Consider the following 21,676-nt stretch of genomic DNA (forward strand, 5'->3'; position numbering starts at 1 on the left):
CTGAAGATAAACCTTTTTGCATGTTGTCACCATTTAATTTAAGTAATTCTATATAATTTAGAATTTTAAAGTAAAGTATGTTAAAGTGAAAATAAATCTTGTATTCATATACTCTGTAAAAAACATGTTAAAATTAGAGTTTAAATTTTTAGAATTCTACCACATTACATAAAATTCTGTTTGCATCGAAAGTAGTCTCATTTAATATTAAAATATAAATAAACCAATTTTGTTATTAATAATAAATTTTAAGACAAAGTTAAAAGGAGTGTTCCAGAATCTATTTCCCCTTAATTAGTTAAATTTTTATTTAAGAATACAAGAAATTATTTTCTATTTTTTAATTAATATTAAGAATTATCACATCATATCATATCATATCATATCATATCATATATATATATATATATATGTATATATATATATATANGTACATTTTATTTTCTGTTCTCACGTGATATTTTTATTTAATGTGTTCTATTTTCCTTGTTGTAAATTTTATAAAATATATATTGAGTACTCCTCACACAATTGTATTGATATATTTTGCTTTGGCTATATTGATACAATATTAGAAAGCACTCCTTTTTGCTGATATAATCGTGTGAGCTGATGGAGAGATTATATCTTTTCTCATATCTTTAAAAAAAAAATTTCTTTTACATAAATAAAAAGTATTTTTTTAAATAATTTTAAACTATCAACTTTTCAACAATCAACTTCGTTTTTAACTCTTGTGCTCTAATATAACTGTCGAAACTATTTATTATTAAAATTTTAAAAAAAGAATTCTCAAAAAATGAGAGATCTTAACAATTTTTAATAAATACACGTTATATTTTGTAAACAATTTGGCGGCAGCTTTATTAATAATTATCTATGAGAAGTGATTTTTCAGAAAATATTTCATTATATAAATTATGATATAAATTATATTTTTTTTAATAAACATCTTTTTAAATTTGTAATTTAATCTGTAGTAAAAAATGCTTTTTTCAAAAAATATTAAACAAAAGAAATACTGATAATTGCAGTTGAAAAGAATCATAAATGAGAATAAAAGTTTGAAGTACGTTCAAGAATTTATTTCGTGTGCATTGATTTCTAAAATTTTTCCGGAAAAGATGAAAATTGTATTTTAAAATACTTTAAAGGTGTTTTTTCCGGTGGAAAAATATACGCTAAGAAATCAATCAGTTTCAATCAATTACTATAAAATGTATGATGAAATATGTATTAATTAATATTTATATTAGTCAATCAATCAATCAATTCATCAACCAGCCTAAAAGATCTGTAAATTAGTAAGTTGCAAAGTGAGTAAACCATTAAAATTTAGAAATAAAAAGATACATTAAAAAGTTTAAATTAACTTGCAGTAAATTGAAATTTTCACGTAAGTCAAATAATAATTATTCTACAGTCGTAAAATGATCTAAATAGTTATAAATCAGTATACAAATAAAAAATATAAAGGTGTCATTAAATTATTTAAATTATCAAATCAAAAAATAAATCAAAAATTTTAATTCGTTTAAATAAATTGAAACTCTGAGCAATGTAAACAGAAAGAGTGACACAAAAGAATGCATTATTTTCGACGTATATTGTGTAAACAAAGCGTTCGGAAAGTCTGCGAGAAAACATTTCAAAGGATGACGGGAAATTAAAGATTAAAATAAATTAATGCGAGTATAAATAATATAATTGAATTAAAATAAAATTATTTCGAATATTTGCTAAGCTATTCAATTGAATTAGATCAAAAGCAGGTTCTTTTTATGCAGCATTCATAAGCAGGTAGATTTTTCTTAGTTAATTTTGAATAATTTATAAGAAATTTAAAAAAAGAAGAAAAAAAAGGCTTAGCCATATTTCAGGAAAACAGTAGTTTATTGTTCGAAGGCTCGCACAATAAATATTTTATGTCTTTTTTACAGGCGAACTTCACAATTATTCTATGTGTCGCAATCGAACAAATAAACGTGCTGAAAGGAGATAATTCATTTTATTTTCTTTATGTACGCATAAATTTGTATTAAATTAGAGAAAGAAGTAACGTAAATTGGCAAGAAAAATATTTATCAGTAGAAATAATTTGTTCCAAACATATTCTGATAAGTTTTATAGTTATTTTATAATAAATAAACGTGGTTATAGTTATTTTTATTGCCTATGTATGTTCCTCTTATCTTTATCTGTAAAAGATTTATTTATGTATTTATCTTGTTTTTTTATATTGTTTTTTTTTTAATCTATAAAATTTAAGAAATTATATTGGGCTTCGTGTTCTAAACTGGAAAGAAAAATAAAATTGAAATTTAAACCGAATAAATAAATAAAGAAAAAATTTTAAAAATAAAAGATTTTTTTTTGTTGCTAAAAAGGCAAAATTATCGTTATTTTATCGTTTTTCTGCAATCGGTGTAGTTAAAGATTGAAGCTGATTTTAATAATAAACACAAAGAACGTGAAGCTCAAAAAAAATTTTGAAATTATTGTTATCTCATTATACCTAAACGTGTCTGAACTTGTCCTAAAAACACTGAGAAATTTTCTTAATCGGTATCGGTAAGATGTCTTATTCATATTCATCTGTCTTTATTATAAATTACACTTCATTATTTTATGGTTTAACACGAAAAATAAATAACTAATTAAAAAAAGACTGGGTTAAAAAATATTTAAAAAATAATGCTGCGTTATATTATTCATAACTCTATTTTTAATAATACATAAATGTGGTCACAACTATTATAAATTATCTTCATTGGACTTATCAGTTAAACGAAAAATCAGAATTTTTAAAATTTTTTGGAGACGAGAAAAAAATAATAAAGTGAAGCACAACAAAATTATATTTTTCTTTTTATACTTATACTCGCCTGAATTTTTTCGTGATGTTTATAAGATTTACCAACCTTTATTGGTGGAAAACTTAACCGCTTTTATTCTATAAAAAGTGAATTAATCATCAATGATATTTATCTAGACATTATTTATCTATTATATTATTTATCAAGCAATTGATAAAGCGTAAATTACTTATCTTTCATGCTTTAAAATAAGTAAATAGGAATCGAAATATTAAAAATAAATTTAAAAAATTAATACTTCATAAATGTTCTTAAAACTTACTAATGTTCCATATTTGTATCGGTAAGTGATGGCTTATGTAGGTGCCTTTATTGTAATAATATATTAATTTTATTTCATTTTTAATCTTTTGTGTTATGAGGCGACAAAAAAATCAAGTAAACGAAAAAAATCTATAAAAAATTATTGTTATCTCACAGCACATGAACGGACCTCAATCTGTTCGCAACGATTATTAATTATCAACTTCGGTAAAAAGATCTACGTGTCCTTATTAATTGATCCATAAGAACAGAATTATTTATCTTTTACATGTTAAGACGAGTAAAAAAAAATACGAATAAAATAAAATATAAAAAAAATTTATATCTTACTACACATAAACGTGTACGAATTTGTTCTCAACACTAATATTTTTCTTTATCGTCATTAATTAGAAGATTTGTTTATATGTCCTAAGTAGTCAATCCATCAAAACGGAATTTCTAATATTTCGTGTTTTAAGATGAAATAAGTAGATAAATACAATAAAAGTAAGATATAAAAAAAGCAAAAGATTATTCTTATTATGTTATACATAAACCTGTCTGAATGTTTCCTAATCCTCATACACTGAGAAAAAAAGAATGGTCAAAACCACTAGAATATGATAACATTTAATATGTTTCTGGTTCTGAAGGAACACGAAAAAGTTCGGTTAATTATTACTGCAGCCCTTTGGTTATGATTTTGGTAGAATTAACAATGAAGTATGGTTTTACAATATGCAATAAAACTAGGCAAATGTGGTAAAATTTGGTCATTTCATCATGAAACTTTAGAGCAGCGGTTCCCAAGTGTTCCGCGGAACTCTGGGGTTCCATGGAAGAATTAAAGGGATTGCGAGAGTAAGGACATTTGTTTTAGCCAATAAAATTTGAAAACTTTGATTAGATTTAATCAGCAATCCATTTTTTATTTTATATTTCGGTTGCCTTTACGATATTGTTTAAAGTAAAATGCCATTGAAAAAGAAATAGCTAATCTTTTAATATATGCAATTTTTCTAACAACAATATATTGTATAAATTATGAAAAGATCATACATTTATAAAACTTTCATTATTATTCCCTATCCTGCTTTTCAAATGAAAATATCATTACCAAATTTTTTATTAAAGAAATGTTTTTCTAAAAACGATCTTTAACGCAGCTTTTCAGCAGTTCATTTTAGTTTTTATTTCAAACAAAAGCACATTTCTGCTTATTTTGTTCATTTTCAGCAACAAGCATGCATTACACCTAAAACAAATTTATCACTATGACTAGACACAGCTCCTTGACATTAAACGTCGAACATAAAAACTGGTTTAAGATTATTAATGATAAAACGATGAAAAAAAGTTTGTTTTTCTTAAGCGTTTTTAAAATAAAGTCTTTTATTGGTAAATACGTTCTCAATAGTCTTTATTTATTTTATCTATGATGTTGGGGTTCCACCGAAAGAAGGTTGATCAATTAGGGTTTCATTAAAAACCGTTCTTTAAAGAGCATGATCTAAAAACAAATTATTCTGTTACATTTACTTTTCAGATTTATATTTTGTGAGGTAGTAAAAACTATAATTTCGAAAAACCAGAATTTCCGGTAAACCATTATCATGTGAACGTAAGAATTATCAAATGAATGGTTTAAATACCGTATATTTTGATTTAATTAACAAGGTTTTTCTTTTTTTTTAAACCAGAAATGTCATTACCGAACAGTACGGTAGCTTTATTAGAATTTTGTTTTCTCCGTGTATATTTTCCTAATCTTCATCAGTAAGAAAACTTATTGAATTGCCCTTATCAAATACAGAATTTTATTCAAATATCAATCTATCAAACATAGAATTTATATTCTTTACACTAAATAAAATAAAAAATCAGTTTTGTCACAATTATTGTCAAATTCAGAAATCTTAACGCTTTATTTTCATTTGAAAAGCAGGATGGGAAGTAATAATGAAAGTTTTATAAATGTATGATCATTATCATAATTTATATAATATATTGTTGCATTTATTAAAGCATTATCTTTATCTTTTTCGATGGTATTTTTAACTTATCAAACTTTTTCAAATATCTTCTTCTTCAGGAGCGCAACAGCCCTTTGCAGGCCTTGGCTGCCTCAACAGCACGCCTTCTCCAGCTCCCTCTGTCCAGTTCCCCCTCCAGTTCTTAAGTTTTAGGACTTTGAGGTCAATATTCGAATATTCGAACATATATTTCAAATAATCGAACCAGAATTTCTTTTTATTCTATTGAACTTATATTATTAAAATTTCCTCAGCTGTCTTTTTTTCTTCTTTTTTTTTCTTTCCTATTTTGATCGCTCTAACAATAAATGTTAAAGAAAATTTAATGTTCAACTTTTGACTAGCATTCCCAGATCTAAGACACAACTAAATTTAAAATAAGACTGACTTTAACGCACACATTAAAATTCATAATTAAATTTTCAATCCTAATAGAAAAATGTTTTAATCACTTAATAAAAGTGTCAAAAATTCAAACAGCATTTTCTTTACATTTTTTTTCGAACCATACATTAAAAGTTATTTATCTATCAACCCTTATCTTTATAACTCGTCTAAGTTTTTATGATAATTTAAATGCGTGCATAATGTGTTTTGGAAATATTTGTTTCCAAATAAATATTTTTTTTAAACATAAATGGTTTAAAATTCAATTTTTTCATTCAATCACCCGTTAATTAATGTATCAGCTATTAATTTTTAAGATAAACTTCAATCTGTATATTTTCCCCTCCAAAATTACCACACAAGACACAATATTGCCGCGGGAACGGCCAAATTAGAAACTTTATCTTCTTTCCTTTTTCTTCCTTCTTGCTGATTAAAAAAAAAAGAGTTGTTTTAACTGATTAGCGAGAGGAACTAATATTTTTTAATCCACAACCCCTTTTATCCCGCCAACCTAAGGAAGTCTCATAAAAGTTGTGTAGTTGAATTTCTCGCCAAAATTAAAAATAAAAGGCTGAGGTGAAGTTAATTTGATAGAAGGCGCCAATGGTTGGAAAAATTTTTAATGTCGGCGGAAACTGGCAAGGGTGGCAAGCATTGGTGGAAAAGTACACACTCAGTCAGGATTCTTGCACCTAAGGGCAGAAGAAAAAGTCTTGCACAAATATTTGCACTTTTAACTAGAAAATATTCTTGTCTCAAGACACGGTCATTTTTGAGAAAGAAACTTCAAAATGGCGCGATGGAGGGAAAAAAAATAAAACAACAAACAAGAGGAAAGCTCTCCTGAGATTCCATTACAAACCTCGTAAAAAAGTTTTACGATGGACATTTTTGTAAGAGTGTGTAGCAACAACTGACGTATTTACTTCATCAAAGATCCACATAATAGGCTTCAGTAGTGGCCACGATGAATTCTTTGGCTGAGCTTTTAACTTTCTTCAATAAGAGCATTAAAATTCCAGTCTTGCTTTTTATCGGATTAAATATATATTATAAGATATATATTTAAAGAAGTCTGGTACTTTTTGTGGCAGTTAAAGTTTACTTTTTTACTATAAAACCGTGCTCGATTGTTTAAATTTGCTTTAAAAAAAATTTTCCAACGATCTTTTTTTCAAAGTGGCTATTGGTCTTATCAAATTTCCTCTAACCATTTTCTTAATAAATGTTAAAAAAATATATATATATTGTGGATAAGTATGGCACTATGGGGCAGACAATTTGCTTTTCCGTTTACTTTAAAACCGAGTACCGTAAAGTAATTCTTTATTTCTTTTACTCTAAGGTAATGTGTTTTTCTACGACATTCTTGAAAAAGGCATTTACTTTTATCGAATTTCGTGTAACCATTTTTCAGTAAAGATTAGTTTAAATATTATATAGATATACATAATAACCTAAAGTAATAAAGACAAAAAGGATGAAAGAAAAGAGAGATAAGCCAAGAAAATTAAGAAAACTAATAATAAGTTTATTTACTGCTCATAAACTGCAAGTGCAAAGAGCTCATAACATAAGTTAAAAATATAGAGAAAACAAGGAAAAAGATATAAAGATTTTTTAAAGGAGAAGCAAAAGATTATTAAAAAATGTCACATGTAGTTAATTCCTTACTTTTTGTAGCGGTTTATTTATTTTATTTTATTTAATTTTTATCTGCTTGTTTATATTTATTTATTTATTTTTATTATTTATTTACTTATTTTTACTATTTATTTATTTATTTTTATTATTTATTTATTTATTTTTATTATTTATTTTTATTATTATTTATTTTACTTTATTTTTATTTATTTATTTATTTTATTAAAATTTATTGATTTATTTTCATTTATTTATTTATTTATTTTAGAGTGAAGCCGATCACGAAAGCTTAAGATATACTGTTTTTTCTTCGTTTTTCCTTTAAAAAAGCTATCTGTATGGTATTTTTAAAGTTACCTGTATATTTTTATCAAGTTCTTGAGAAACATATCTTTAATAAAAAGCTATTTTAAAAATTAAAAAAAAATGTTTTAAACTTTTACAACTTTGTAGTAAATTTAAGAATTTAGAAACAATCAACGTAGTAATAGAATGGTATAGTTAACAGATGGAATTACCTAGTGGAACTTTTAACATTTTGCCTAAAATTACAATTCTTTACTTAAATCTAATAATGATAATTCATATTTATTAGCAGGGAAGTATGATAACTTCAATAATAATGTAACTCAAATGTGCCTATTAACAGTCAAATATTCAAAGGTAAAATGTACCTCAGTAGAGTAATTAAGAACATTGATCTCAAAAAGTTAATTCATATTCATATTAAAATCTAAATACTTAAATTAACTACATAATTTGCTGAAACATAATTATGTGCTGTAGGAATTTGTGTTTTACGTGAAAGACAGCATAATGGTTAAAAAAAAATTATAAATTAATCACTCAAAATCTTAAACATGGTAATTGCAAATGATAATAACCTTAACTTTTTTAATTAGTACAGATGCCACGAACTTTCAAATAGAAATATTCAAATAGGACGGGGAAGGGGTTTGTGTCATGCTTACTTTTGCTTACTAAGTGGAAAGGTGCGTGCGAACAATGACATTGTTTACACATGACACGAAAAATTCATATTTTGATTTTTTCATTTAACGAAAAAAAAAATTTTTAAAAATGAGTTTTGAAAAAATTATTAATTTTTTCATAAAAGTTTAAATTTGCAGAAATAAGTCAAACAAAGTTTCTTTAAAGGGCTTCAAAATTTAGTAAATAGTTTTTACTTAAGATATAAAATTTTATTTTATGCAAGTAAATTTTGTTTTATGCAAAGTTATTTGATTTATTTGAATTTAAATTCTTAAATACTAAAATTGTTAGAATTGCAATACAGTACAAGTTTGGAAAAAAAAAGTCAAAGTTAAAGTAAAAATAATATTACAATTTTTTTTACGTGGGTGGCGGTTTGTAATTAGTTCAGTTTTGAATACATAATATTTTTGAATACTTAACAAAATATGCTTAAAAATATCAACAAAAAAAAATTAATATAAAATAACTTATAATTTACTAATAATTTTCAAAATTATTTATGAATCATAAAAATTTTCTTTAATTAAGTTGAAAACCCACAATGTATCTTTCCACTTGTGAAGGATCTCCATTAAAAGAAAAATTCAGAGCATAATTATCCGTTAATCACTTCTTATTCAAACAAAAAAATAACAGAAAAAAAAAGTAAAATCAAAGAAAAAGGGGATTTTTAATGCTCTTTTTGATCTGAAGATTAAGAGTCACCGAAGAATTAGCTTCAATAAATACATCGTAATTATACAGATTATATTTAATTAAAGGAAAAATAAATAATAGTTTTCGAAGGAATGAGCTATCAGGGGTCCTGCTAATTGAATAGTATCTTTCTGGACAGTTAAGAGAAAGAGATACTATAAAAATAATATGTCCGTAAAATGTTTTAAGTCTCCTACAAAAAATTATTAATGTTTCTTTACAGTTACAATTAAATGCGCTGGAAGAAAGCCAAAAAAAATAAGTTTTCATTTATTAAATATTTAGCTTATTTTGAATGCGTTTATAAGTTATGTTAGGTTATGAGTAAATTTAAAAAATTTATTATAATTAATTTTCAATTTAATTGTATCATAATCTATGTTGCTATTTAACAGAATGGAGATAAATCAATTTTTTTAATTATTAAAGATAATTATAATAAATTTATTTATCGGTAACTATGCACCTGAAATGGAATGGATGGATGTAAGAATAAAAAAAACTTTGAAAAGAACAACGGTATGTATAAATTGTCAAACATGATACAAGTAAATAAATTTAAATTACGGATAGAAATTACGCTAATTATACTTATAAAAGTATCATCTAATTTTACTTCAACTCTAAAATAACGCCAAATTGTTTAATATTTCTCTTAAAAATATATATTTGAAACTATTTAGTTATAAAATAATTTTTTATTATTTTAAAATCATCACTAAATAGTGTAAAAATTTTTTTTTAAAGGAAACCATTTTTTAATAAAATATTTTCTTACTTAAAATATATCATTAAATGGTGTTTAATTTTTTTCTTACATACTCTGTGAGAAATTTCGTAAATAAAACGGTTAAATAACAATTTATCTCATTGTAATTTTGCATTTTCAAACAAAACAGTCAAAATCAACAATTCATAATCTATGTTGCTATTTAAGAGAAAGCAGATAAATCAATTTTTTTAATTATTAAAGATAATTATAATAAATTCATTTATGGTAATTACCTTAAATGGAATAGATGCTTGTAAAAATAAAAAAAACTTTGAAAAGAACAGCGGTATGCATAAATTGTCACATATGATACAAGTAAATAAATTTAAATTACGGATAGAAATTACGTTAATTATACTTATAAAAGTATTTTCTAACTTTACTTCGACTCTAAAATAGTGCCTAATTACTTTATATTTTTTTTTAAAAATATATATATTTGAAACTATTTAGTTATAAAACAATTTTTACTTTTTTTAAAAAATCATCACTAAATAGTGTAAAATTTTTTTTAAAGGAAACCATTTTTTAATAAAATATTTTATTACTTAAAATATATCATTAAATGGTGTTTAATTTTTTTCTTCTATACACTATTGGAAATTTCGTAAATAAAACGGTTAAATAACAATTTATTTAATTGTAATTTTACCATATTCAAAGAAAACAGTCAAATGCCCATAAATAAGATGGTATTCAAACTGTCAACTGTAAGAAAAATCATTTATTAACTGTTTTCACTTAATACGGTTAAACAACCAGAATTTTATAGCACCATTAAAGCCTACCTAATGAAGCCCCTTAGTTCCTTGCAGCTAGGTACATATTATAGCCTAGAGAGCTTATCTGTTAGTCTCATGACCGACAGAACAGAGTTATACAAAACTTTTATTAAATACATAATTATATACATTATTAATAATAAATTTATAATTAATAATTGAATGTGAAATTTTGATTTAATAGTGTGCAAATTCAAACTCGAATATTTTGTATTTCAAAACAACATTCTATATGAACAATAAAATTATTTGAATTATCATAGATGTAATTTTATTTAAAGAATAATAAATATTTTTGATTTAAACAATAATTATAATAATTTAATGCATTTTTCAGTTTAAATAACTATTAATATTTCATTATACTACTAACTTATTGAAAGAATAAAGATTTGAATCTTATCAAAAATTATGATTGTTGCATTTCAAATTATTTATTTTCCATTTAATCTTAGTTTCAATTGGGTATTGTTTAATCATTCTTTATTGAGATTGCAACTTTAATAATAAAGTGTTAAATTACTGTTACGGCGACTCATTGTTTAATTTTCATAAAATTTCTGATTCGATAGTATTATTTTATTATTCAAATTATAATTCATAATTATAGGGCGAATTTTAATTAAGGAGCTAAATTTAAAGAACTAAAACAGTACCAATAAGTAATTTTTATTTAAATTTCATTTCAGATCAACTTCAATTGTATTTACAAACATTGGACAATGTTTACTTCCATTATGTAAGTCTTAGTCTTTTATTAAAATAGTATTTATTATGATTATTTAAAATAGATATATTTATTATCATTTAAATAAAAGTATATGGCTAATTATTCGAATAATTTTATTATTCTTATAAAATGTTATTATTAACATGAAATTTTCTAATTTTATTTCTAATATTCCTTGAATGCAACAGTTCGAACTGAAATGTTTATAATTATTATATATAGGTATTCATTTAATAGAATATTTCAATTTCTAATATTATTAATAAAAAAGTAATATATTAAATTATTGTTAAATGTTTGAATTTGGTAAAATTAGTATTGATTACTTTTGAGTATGTTTGAAACATGAGTATAAAATTTGTTAAAATATTATGTAGAAAAATTCGTTATATTTAATTTTGATTTCGAATATAATTTATTTAATATTTCTAGTTCAAATATTTACAATTACATTTAATACAATATTTCAAATTCGATTATTTATTAAAATAAAAAAAAATTATTCGAAGTACTATTAAATTTTTGTATGTGAGATGAATATTGAAGAAAAAAGTATTCTTGTTCAAATTTTTATTATTTAATTATTCGTGCATTCGACCAATTCATATCCTTAAAATATTACTACATTTTATTTCTGTAATATTGACGTTTAAAATAATTTCATATAATTTCAGGATTAATTTCCTTTAATAGAATAATTCAAATTTGAATATTATGCATTAAAAAATACTAATTCAAAGTATTATTAAATTTGTGAATATGATGAGATGAGAATTGAAGTAAAGAATATTCTTATTTAAATGCTTATGATTAAATTACTCAGATTATTATTCGGATAAATTCGTACTCTCAAAATATTATGTTTTTATTTGACTAAAATTATGTAATGTTGTTTTATTTTAATTCGCAATTGCTTGTATGTTTTAAAAATTAATGGCTTTTTAGATTTTTCACAATCAACGTAAACACTTAGAATAATATTTCATTTAGTAACCGTGAATATTTACAAAATTATTTTAATAACGTGGCTATTTAGAATATTATAATGTTGTATTATTTAAAAATAAATTTGAACAAATAGAATGTTATTTGATTAACGAATTACCGTGACCACTTAGAATGTGTTTTTATTTAGTAACGTTGTCATTCAGAATACTAATTAACAACTAAAAAATAAGCGCAAACGTTTAGAATATTATTTTATATACAAACTAATGTGTCAGTTAGAATAAATACTATTTTATATACAAATCAAAATCGATATTTAGAATATTATTTCAACTAGTGACCTGAATTTGTAAACCGTAATTTTACAATTTGCAAATTAGCGTGAACATTTAAAATAGTACTTTATGTATGAAACAGTGTTGATACTTAAAGAATTATTTTATTTTATTTACACTACACACACCATGAACATTTTGAATATTATTTTACTTATAGTTCAGCATAATTATTCAATTAACAAATCCGCTCCAACATTTAGTTTATTATTTAATACGATAATCCATTCATAAATCCCAAGTATTTATGTAGGATAACAGTATTATCCTAACCTCCATTTTTACTACTTCCGTCAGTCCGTGATTTTATTTAGTAACGTTGACATTTAGAATACTAATTAACTACTAAAAAATCAGTGCAATTGCTTAGAATATTATTTTATTTACAAACTAATGTGTCAATTAGAATAATTTTTTGTATATAAACTAAAGTGCCAATCAGAATATTATTTTATATATAAATCAAAATGGACATTGAGAACATTATTTCAATTAGTAACCTGAACCTTTAAACTGTTATTTTACTATTTACAAATTAGCGGAAACATTTAAAGTAGTACGTTATGTATAAAACAGCGTTGATATGAAGGGATTTAATAATGGACTATGCCAACCTTCATCTATCAAAAGGCACCTCATGATTGAATCAAGTTAACATGTCTTATATACTAGGGAATTGGTATCTAATAATTATAGTGGTAGTTGCGCCATAGATATTTAAACAAACATTTTATTCACAACTGCACACACCATGAACATATCAAATATTATTTTATTTATAGTTCAACACAATTATTTAATTTACAAATCCACTCCAACATTTAGTTTATTATTTTATACCATAATCCATTCTCTTATCCCGAGTATTTATGTAGGATAACAGTATTATCCTAACCTCCATTTTCACTATTTCCGTCAGTCTGAAGAAGAAGAAAAAAAATCGTAACTGGGGAATAAGGCGGAATCTACCAAACCAAGTGATAAACAGGAAAACTCAAGAAACTGATTCCAAAAGGCCTCGTGGCGCACTATTTAGAACAGGAGGAAACAAGGCTCTGCTGAAAGAACTTTCTTTTTCCAGCAAAGCAAGGGGGAGGCAAAGAAGAAAAAAAAAGAAAGTAGGGTTCGAAAACGGGTGGCTTAAAAAAGGAAAGGGGTGCCTTCAGGGGCTTGGAATGTCCTTCACCATGACCTTTCTTTTCCCGCATAGACACAAACCCGATGACGAAAAGAGTTGCGAAAGGTGAAAGGAACGATTGCGAGATGTAAATATATGACCAGCAGATGTTTAAAAGGGGTGGACTGGGAATGAATGGGGACGTCAGGTGACCCCTTTTGCCCACTGGCCAGTGGGAAGAATTATTGCTTGAGAAATTCCCGCCTTTAAAAAGGGTTTCTGAGTAGTCATCAAATCCTATTGATAAGATTATTGCAACCGTTCTTCTATTAGTTTGGTCAGGAATTTTACAACAAGTTATTGTTAGAGAACAAAGATGCTCCCTAGGTAGTCAAGTTGGTGGCCATATAAATTACCCCACCACCTGTATCATGATTTTAGGAGGTGTTCGACCTACCATTCACAGCATTTTTTTGCTAAAATTATGCAAGTTAATTAAAATATTAATTACTAAATAAAATAAAATAGTTTTAAACCGGGAAGAACACTCACAGAAAAATACTAATTTTAATTGCAAATGTTGGAATTTTTAATTTTTAAAACTAAAAGATTTCAGGGCTCTTTATTACGTGGAACTGAAGGAAGAATTGAAAAGAAGGATCTATATTTTTCAAGGCCAATTATTTTGAAAATTTAAATCACAACCTCAACAAATAATAATAACAATAAATTATTGTATGGCTTACTTTTCAAAAGTTGATTATAATAGCTCATAAAAATGCGTCTAACTGAACAAAAGTCTTATAAGTAAATCGCATCATAATCCGAATGTCATCAAAATTTTTAAAAAATAAATGTTTAGCTCATGTTTTGAAAGATTGAGTACACGCTTTATAAAAATATAGCAAAATAAGCTTAAGCCTAATAAGCAAAATGTGTCATAACCCGAAGGTCATAAAAATTAAAAGAAAGAAATATTTGGCTTATGTTTTGAAATACTGAGTACGAGCCTTATAAGAGGACAGCAAGATAAGCTTAAGCCTAAGCAAGATAAGTTTAATGCTTTGAAAGGTTAAGTATTAGCCTTATGAAAATATATCAAAACAAGCTTAAGCATTATACGCAAAATGTGACTTTGGCAGAACGCAAATATCAACAATGATCGAACTAAAATTACTATATTTATAAGAAATAAAATGACGATTCTTTCTTATCAAATTTGGAACACACTGCCTCATGAAAATGTTTCAAAATAAAATAAACCTTATAAGCAAAACGTGCTACAAGATGAATGCCTTAAAAATTGAAATGAATATGTTAAAAGAAGTAAATTATAGTCTTGCAAATTGAAATCAATTTGTTGCAAGAAATAAATCAAATCTTTTCAACATCATTTTTCGAACACTGTGTCGCACGTAAAGATGTCAAAATAAGCGTAGGCCTAATAAGAGAAATATGTATTTCGAAATACATATCATCTGTAAAATTAAAAAAATTACTTTTTTTTTCCTTCAAAATTTAAAGAAGACACTGTACTACACGAAAATGTGATGAAATAAGCATAATCTTATTAAGAGAAATGTGTCGTAACTTGAATGTCTTAAAAATTATAATTACTATCTAATATAAGAAATAAATAAGAGTTTAGCTTTTGTTTGGGAGGGGGGAATATAAATCTCATAGAAACGTGTAAAAATAATTCAAATGTGTCACGTCTAGTCAAAATCTAGTCAATATTTACACCGTAAATGCAAAGAGATATTATAAAAACTTTCTTACGAGTGAGTAAAGTGTAAAATAATTTCAGAATCGTATATTCATATACGAGTAAAAATAAATATCTTTATTAATTAAACAAACGCTGAATGTATCGATAGATAACAGTAACTAATAATACTTCTTTTTTCATCCGCACTCAATATCTTTATCACTTATTTAAACTCTGATTTATAATTCGAAAACATTACAACTAATGTATATTGTTTTACAACTGAACTAATCAGAAAATAAAATTTTCATGCATATAAAATAAACAACCATTCAATTAAAATTAAGACAAAGAAACTATTACTGTTTCATGCTTCTAATAATAAACGACCATGAGTACTAGTTATTTTTTACGAAAACTAGTAACATCTAGTATTTAACTGAAAACAAATAAGAACAGAAACAGATTTTTAATTCTTATTATAATAATAATAAAAACAATGATAAAAATAATAATAAAGATAATAATATAAATAAAAATAATAATATAAATAATATCGTTATCACTTATTTAAACTCTGATTTATAATTCGAAAACATTACAACTAAGGTATATTGTTTTACAACTAAACTAATCAGAAAATAAAATGTTCATGCATATAAAATAAATAACCATTCACATAAAGTTAAGGCAAAGAAATTATAACTGTTTCATGCTTCCAATAATAAACAACCATGAGTACTAGTTATTTTTTACGAAAACTAGCAACATCTATTATTTTACTGAAAGCAAATAAGAACAGAAACAGATTTTTAATTCTTATTATAATAATAATAAAAACAATGATAATAATAATAATAATAATAATAAAACTTTCTACAAACTACTTACGTGCATTAAACATGTAAGAATGAAAAAACACAAATAAATATAATAATGCATTAATTTAGAAACATTAGGCAAACGAAATTAGAGAACATTCAAATAAACAAAATCCACGTAAATAAACGAAAACCTTAAATCCATTAATGTATATAAAAAAAAATATAATTTTTTTTTTTTTTTTTAGTTTTTCGTCAAATTTAAAAAGACACTAATAATTAGGATAAAATAGTTCTGATTTTTAGTAGAGCAAAAAATTTTAAGTAAAAGCTGTTGCACATTTAAACTAAACTACATTAAAGCTTCTACCTGTAATCAAATATTACAAATAATCACGTGGTCATAGTTTATTTTTTTATGATTGACAAAACTAGTTATAAATATATTTATAAATAAATATATTTATTCAGAAATATATTATGTAACTCATTGTATTAAAACTAAATACTGAAAAAGAAAATAAGAAAAATGTTATTTAAAAGTTAATGTTATAGTTAATATAATAATGTAAAAGTTAATGTAATTTAAAGTTAGAAAATATTTGTTATCTTTTTTTTTTAAAGGACATCTTTAGATATACAAATATCTGATGAAATGGGTAATTATCAGTGTAAACACATGTAATAAATACGTTAAAAGTCTGTATTTATAAATGTAAATATTGTATATCCTATAGATGAACATTGAACTATAAATTGCTAATTTTATTGGTTTTTATGACTTATTAGAATTATAAAGCACGCATTGTTTTCCTAGTTACGTAAACAACTGTATGCTTATTTAAACATAATAAATAAATAATTGAAATAATTTAATTAAAAAAGGAAAGAAATGAAATAATTAAACAAAATGAATAAATAAATGAAGTAATTAAATAAAATAAATAAATAAATAAGTAAATAAAATAAATAAAAAAATAAAATAAAAAACGTAAATAAATAAATAAAATAAAATAAATTAAGTAAAATGAAAACCTCAGACTACAGAAAACTTATAAATTGATTCATGTGTTTTATTAGTTAATGACGCAACCAAAATTTACATTTCATTTTAAAGATTATAACCTTTAATTCTGACTATTTTTGTAGTCATTTTAGGTTACTTTTGCATATTTCTACAATATTTCTAAAACAAGTTTATTTAAGCTTTAACTTAAGGTTGAAGATAAATACATAAATAAATCCAAGCTAGCATAAAAAAATATTTTTTACATTATTTATTAGTTATTTAATGAATTCTATAACTGCATGAAAACTATAGAATTTACATAATAACTATACAATAGTTTTTCGCATTTTATTCAGTATAATTATTTTAATTCAGTATAAATACACTGTGTAAAAAAATTATTTGGTTTTATAATTAGTTTATATTGAATACTAAATCAGTTACTGATTATTACAAAACCAAAACTAAAAAAACTAAACTCAGTGCTTTAATATCAAGTTTAGAATAGACTAAGTTGAAAATAACTTGTTTGCCAAAACTTTATTACTAATTCACAATGGGTATTATTTTTATAATAATCGAACAATATCAAAAAATGGATACGTTATTAAGATAAATAATTATTAAATGAAGATATTGTTTGAATAATAATATAGGTTGAGTGAATAAATTCATGAGGAAAAAAATCAATATAGTATTTGTTGAAAACAAAATGGTTTTTACAGTAAACAGCAGCAGGGGAATAATAATAAACAAAAGAATGGTAGTAAATTTAATGATTATTAAATAATTAAGATATTGCTTATTATAAACCATCAAAAATGATGTAAATAAATTCACGAGGGGAAAAAAAAAACTTTAGAGCATTCTTTTTCCCTCTTTTTTGTATAGAAATATTATATACTAATCTTAAGTATTAAAACACAATGACAATTAATGCAATTTTGAATAAAATATATAAAAATAAATAATATGTTTTGGAAAGAAAGGTTACTAAGTTTGAATACTTATAGTAATTGATTTAAAATCCCGTATAATCAAATTTCATAATTAAGCTACCTGACCGCATTAAATGTAATATTAATTCATGAAATGCAACTAAAGAATTTAAAAATCTCTTTATGATAATTGGTGATATTTTTATTTTAGTTCATTTATTACAAATATCATCAACTGATCACTTGTTTACATTGTAAACAAAAGGGTTTGATAGTAAACAGCAGCATAAACAAAAGAATAACAGTCAATCAAATGATAAAGACATTTGCTTGAACTATTATTACAGATCAAAAATGTGTAAATAAAATCACTCACAAAAAAATCAAAATTTTAGTATGTGCTGACAGGAGTATATTCCCCCCTTTTTTGTAGGTAAATATTATCTACTACCCTTAGATACTATGGCATAATGACAAAAAATGTAATGTTGAATAAAATATTTAAAAATGAACAATAGGATTTGGAAAGAAAAGTTCATTAGTTACTGTTAATAATTAAATAAAAAAATCTCACAACAATTATTCAACTATCTCGTATAATCAAATTTCAAAACCTAACCAAAGGATCACTTTGAATGTTAAATAAATTTGTGGAAGAATAAATAGTATTGAAAAATTATAAATCGATTTAAGAGGTCGTTAAGTATTTATATTTTTATTATTTTCATTAATTATTGTCAGTTGCTCGTAGTTATTGCTCGTTCAAAACAAAAGAGTTTCACGGTAAACAACAGTGGAATAGAACTAAGCAAAATATTAAATAAAATGTAATGATTATTTTTATTAATAAAAGGGGGACATTCACAAGAAATTATTAATTAAAAATCACGTTTAATATAAAATAATAATTTCCGAAATAATATTTAAGATTTTAAAGAGCGTAAAAACAATGACCTTTTTCACTTTATGTGATCTAAAAAAGATGTTTCCGATTATTTAAATTAATCATTTTAGTAATTTTAATATTCTAATGATTAACCCATTGGCTTAAACAGCTGGCAGGAGAATTGCAGATTTGTTTATATTTAGCTATTTATTTCTAAATGTTCACCACTTTTTATCTACTATTCTTTAAGCAACAAAGAGATAAAAGTATGCCTCTAATGTGCTGTCGATGGGGATAAATAATAGTTAGTCAATGGATTAAATAAAATAATCATAATTACTTTACCGATTTTGTACTCCGATTATTACATTTAAAATTCCCTATACAGAGTAAAAATAATTTATTGTTTCCACAAAAAGTAGCGGCAAAAATACATATTTAAAATTAATTCGACGGGTTTTTGATGAATGAAATGTATAAACGTATATTTGATGTGAATACTACAAGTTTTTTCAAAAATGCCGAAAATAAACAAAAGAGTAGTATATCTGACTCAAAAATTTGAAGAAAAAAAATTAATAAAATAGAAAAAATATAATTTGAAAAAAAAATTTATAGAAATGAAATACCAAGGAGACATTGTTTGGTTTTGCGACTATTAATTACTTAAACCATATAAATAAATTTATATTAGTATTCATTCTTTTTTCGTAATTTATAGACTATTCATATAGTTACAAATATGGACAATTAAATATTTTATAGGTAAACAGTACTTTATTAGTGTTGTTTTGTAGGCTGTGTTAAGGCAACAAGTAACAAGTAGTGTTGTAAATAAAACACTAATATTTGGTGACTATTATTTAAAATATTTGCTTCAATTAAATTTTTAAATGTTTATAAAATTCAACAAAAATAAAGTTACTTTATTTTGAAATTCAATTTTAAATCTATTCGGTTACGATTGTGAATTCCTTCAGAATTTTATTTCATAATAAATCAAGCCTTTCGTAAACCACCAAATATTTTTCTTATAGCAATAATCATTAATTTTTTTTTATGTAAACCGTGTCATCTTTTCTGTAATGAAAAAAAATAGTTTTTGTTGTTATGACAAATTATAATGAGTGTTCTTGTTTTTATTATATTTATAAAAAATATTTTTTCTTTTTGCGAAATAAACAACTATAACAATGATGAAATAAAATAATAAAATTATCTACTTTAAAAGAAACATACTCATTCAAAGTGATGTTTTGTTTTGTTTTGTTTTTTTCGCTAAAAAAATGCTTTGAACTTTATTTATTTCTTCTCATTGTATAACTAAAAAAGAATACAACTATAAAAAAAAAAATCATGCAAAAATAATTAGAGGAACAATAGTACATAAGGAGGAGTCAAGAGGTACAAAAAATAAATGAATGAGGGGGTAAGATACAAAGGGGAGTAAAAAAAAAAACACTAAAAAAATTACTACAACAGCGCCACAAAACAAAAAAAAAGTTCAAACACGTGCTTAAAACGATATCTCTTACCTGAAAAAAATCGTTTTCATTTTTGATTCCTGACGATATTAATTCCTCAAAAGTTTGAACTGAAGTGATTTTCTTGAATCAAAGATAGAGATTGCCAAAAATACAAGAAACAGACACAAAACATCCCACAAAAACGAGTTTTTCGATCCCAATCCTTACCTCTCCATGTTTCTTCTGATATGTTTCTTCACTCCACGGTTTCTACGAACAACACATTCTAACGGCTGTTACGCGCGCCCTCTCTCGGCCACTCTGGTCTTTATTTTTTGTCGTCCGCTCTTCATCTGCAAGCTCCGCGAGGAATGTTCATGCAGATAAAGGTTTTTCCTCTCTTTTTCCTTTTTAGCGTCGCATCTCGTATTCTCTTTCAGTTTCTGGAAAATGAGGAGCAGTTCGCAGTTGAAAAGGTTTACCTTTCTCGGTTCGCAGAAAAAAGCTGTCTCTTGTCTTCTCGCGAAAATGGAGGCGGAATTAGAGAATTATGGAAACAGAAACAAATTTATGCATCGATCTTTACGTTTTAAGATATGTTTTATAAAATAATTTCATTTCGCTCTTTGATGTGCAGAAAGAGGATGCTTTTTTTTTCCTGCTATTTTAATCTGATTTTCCAGTTTTCTGCAGCGACAAAATTATTCGCACTGCGTAGATATTTATTTTTATTCATTTGCTCGCATATCTAATAATGCAAACAGAAGCTAAAATTTTTAATTCATTTTCCTACTCAGCATTCTTTTGTTAGATTTTATTATGCCTTATGCATTGAGTAATATATTAAATTAGTTTTTTACTGAACTGGATGAGAGAAAACATATTTGAAAAGATAGTAACTATATTTAAGATATTTAAGATTTTTTTTAAAAAATAGTATGATAAAGCTGTAAGAGGGGTGACTTATTAACCCTTTCTCACCTGAATTTTTATGAAAAGAGAAGATCCATTATCTATTTTTTATCTTTACTGTTTTATTTGGATCAAAGTCAAAAATAACATAAAAATGTTTTGCTGCTGTTTTACTTTTTTTCTATTTCTATTATTTCATTCTTTTTGCTTGTATTATATATATATATATATATATATATATATATATAATAAATAAATAAATACAAGAAAACACTAAGAAAGTTAAGAAAAACAATAAGTATCATTTATTGCGCTTAAGCTGCAAGTAAACAGCACTCATTAGATAAGTTCAAAATGAAGAATAAAACAAA

General features: G+C 24.3%; 1 protein-coding gene across 2 annotated transcripts in view; it reads right to left on the reverse strand.

Annotated features, from left to right (window-relative positions):
* The window catches only part of LOC107444341 (uncharacterized), a 163,024-nt gene extending 142,185 nt beyond the window's left edge, over positions 1–20,839 (reverse strand). The window contains exon 1 of one of the 2 annotated variants that reach the window (XM_071181675.1): positions 20,622–20,839. The gene's annotated coding sequence lies outside the window, so the exon portion shown is untranslated. Of the gene's footprint in view, positions 1–20,462 lie in introns of both variants that reach the window. The other variant, XM_043046941.2, reaches the window with a different exon arrangement.
* Between the last annotated feature and the right edge of the window lie 837 nt (positions 20,840–21,676).

This window comes from Parasteatoda tepidariorum, chromosome 6, assembly GCF_043381705.1.
Source record: "Parasteatoda tepidariorum isolate YZ-2023 chromosome 6, CAS_Ptep_4.0, whole genome shotgun sequence".
Classification (NCBI taxonomy): Eukaryota; Metazoa; Arthropoda; class Arachnida; order Araneae; family Theridiidae; genus Parasteatoda; species Parasteatoda tepidariorum.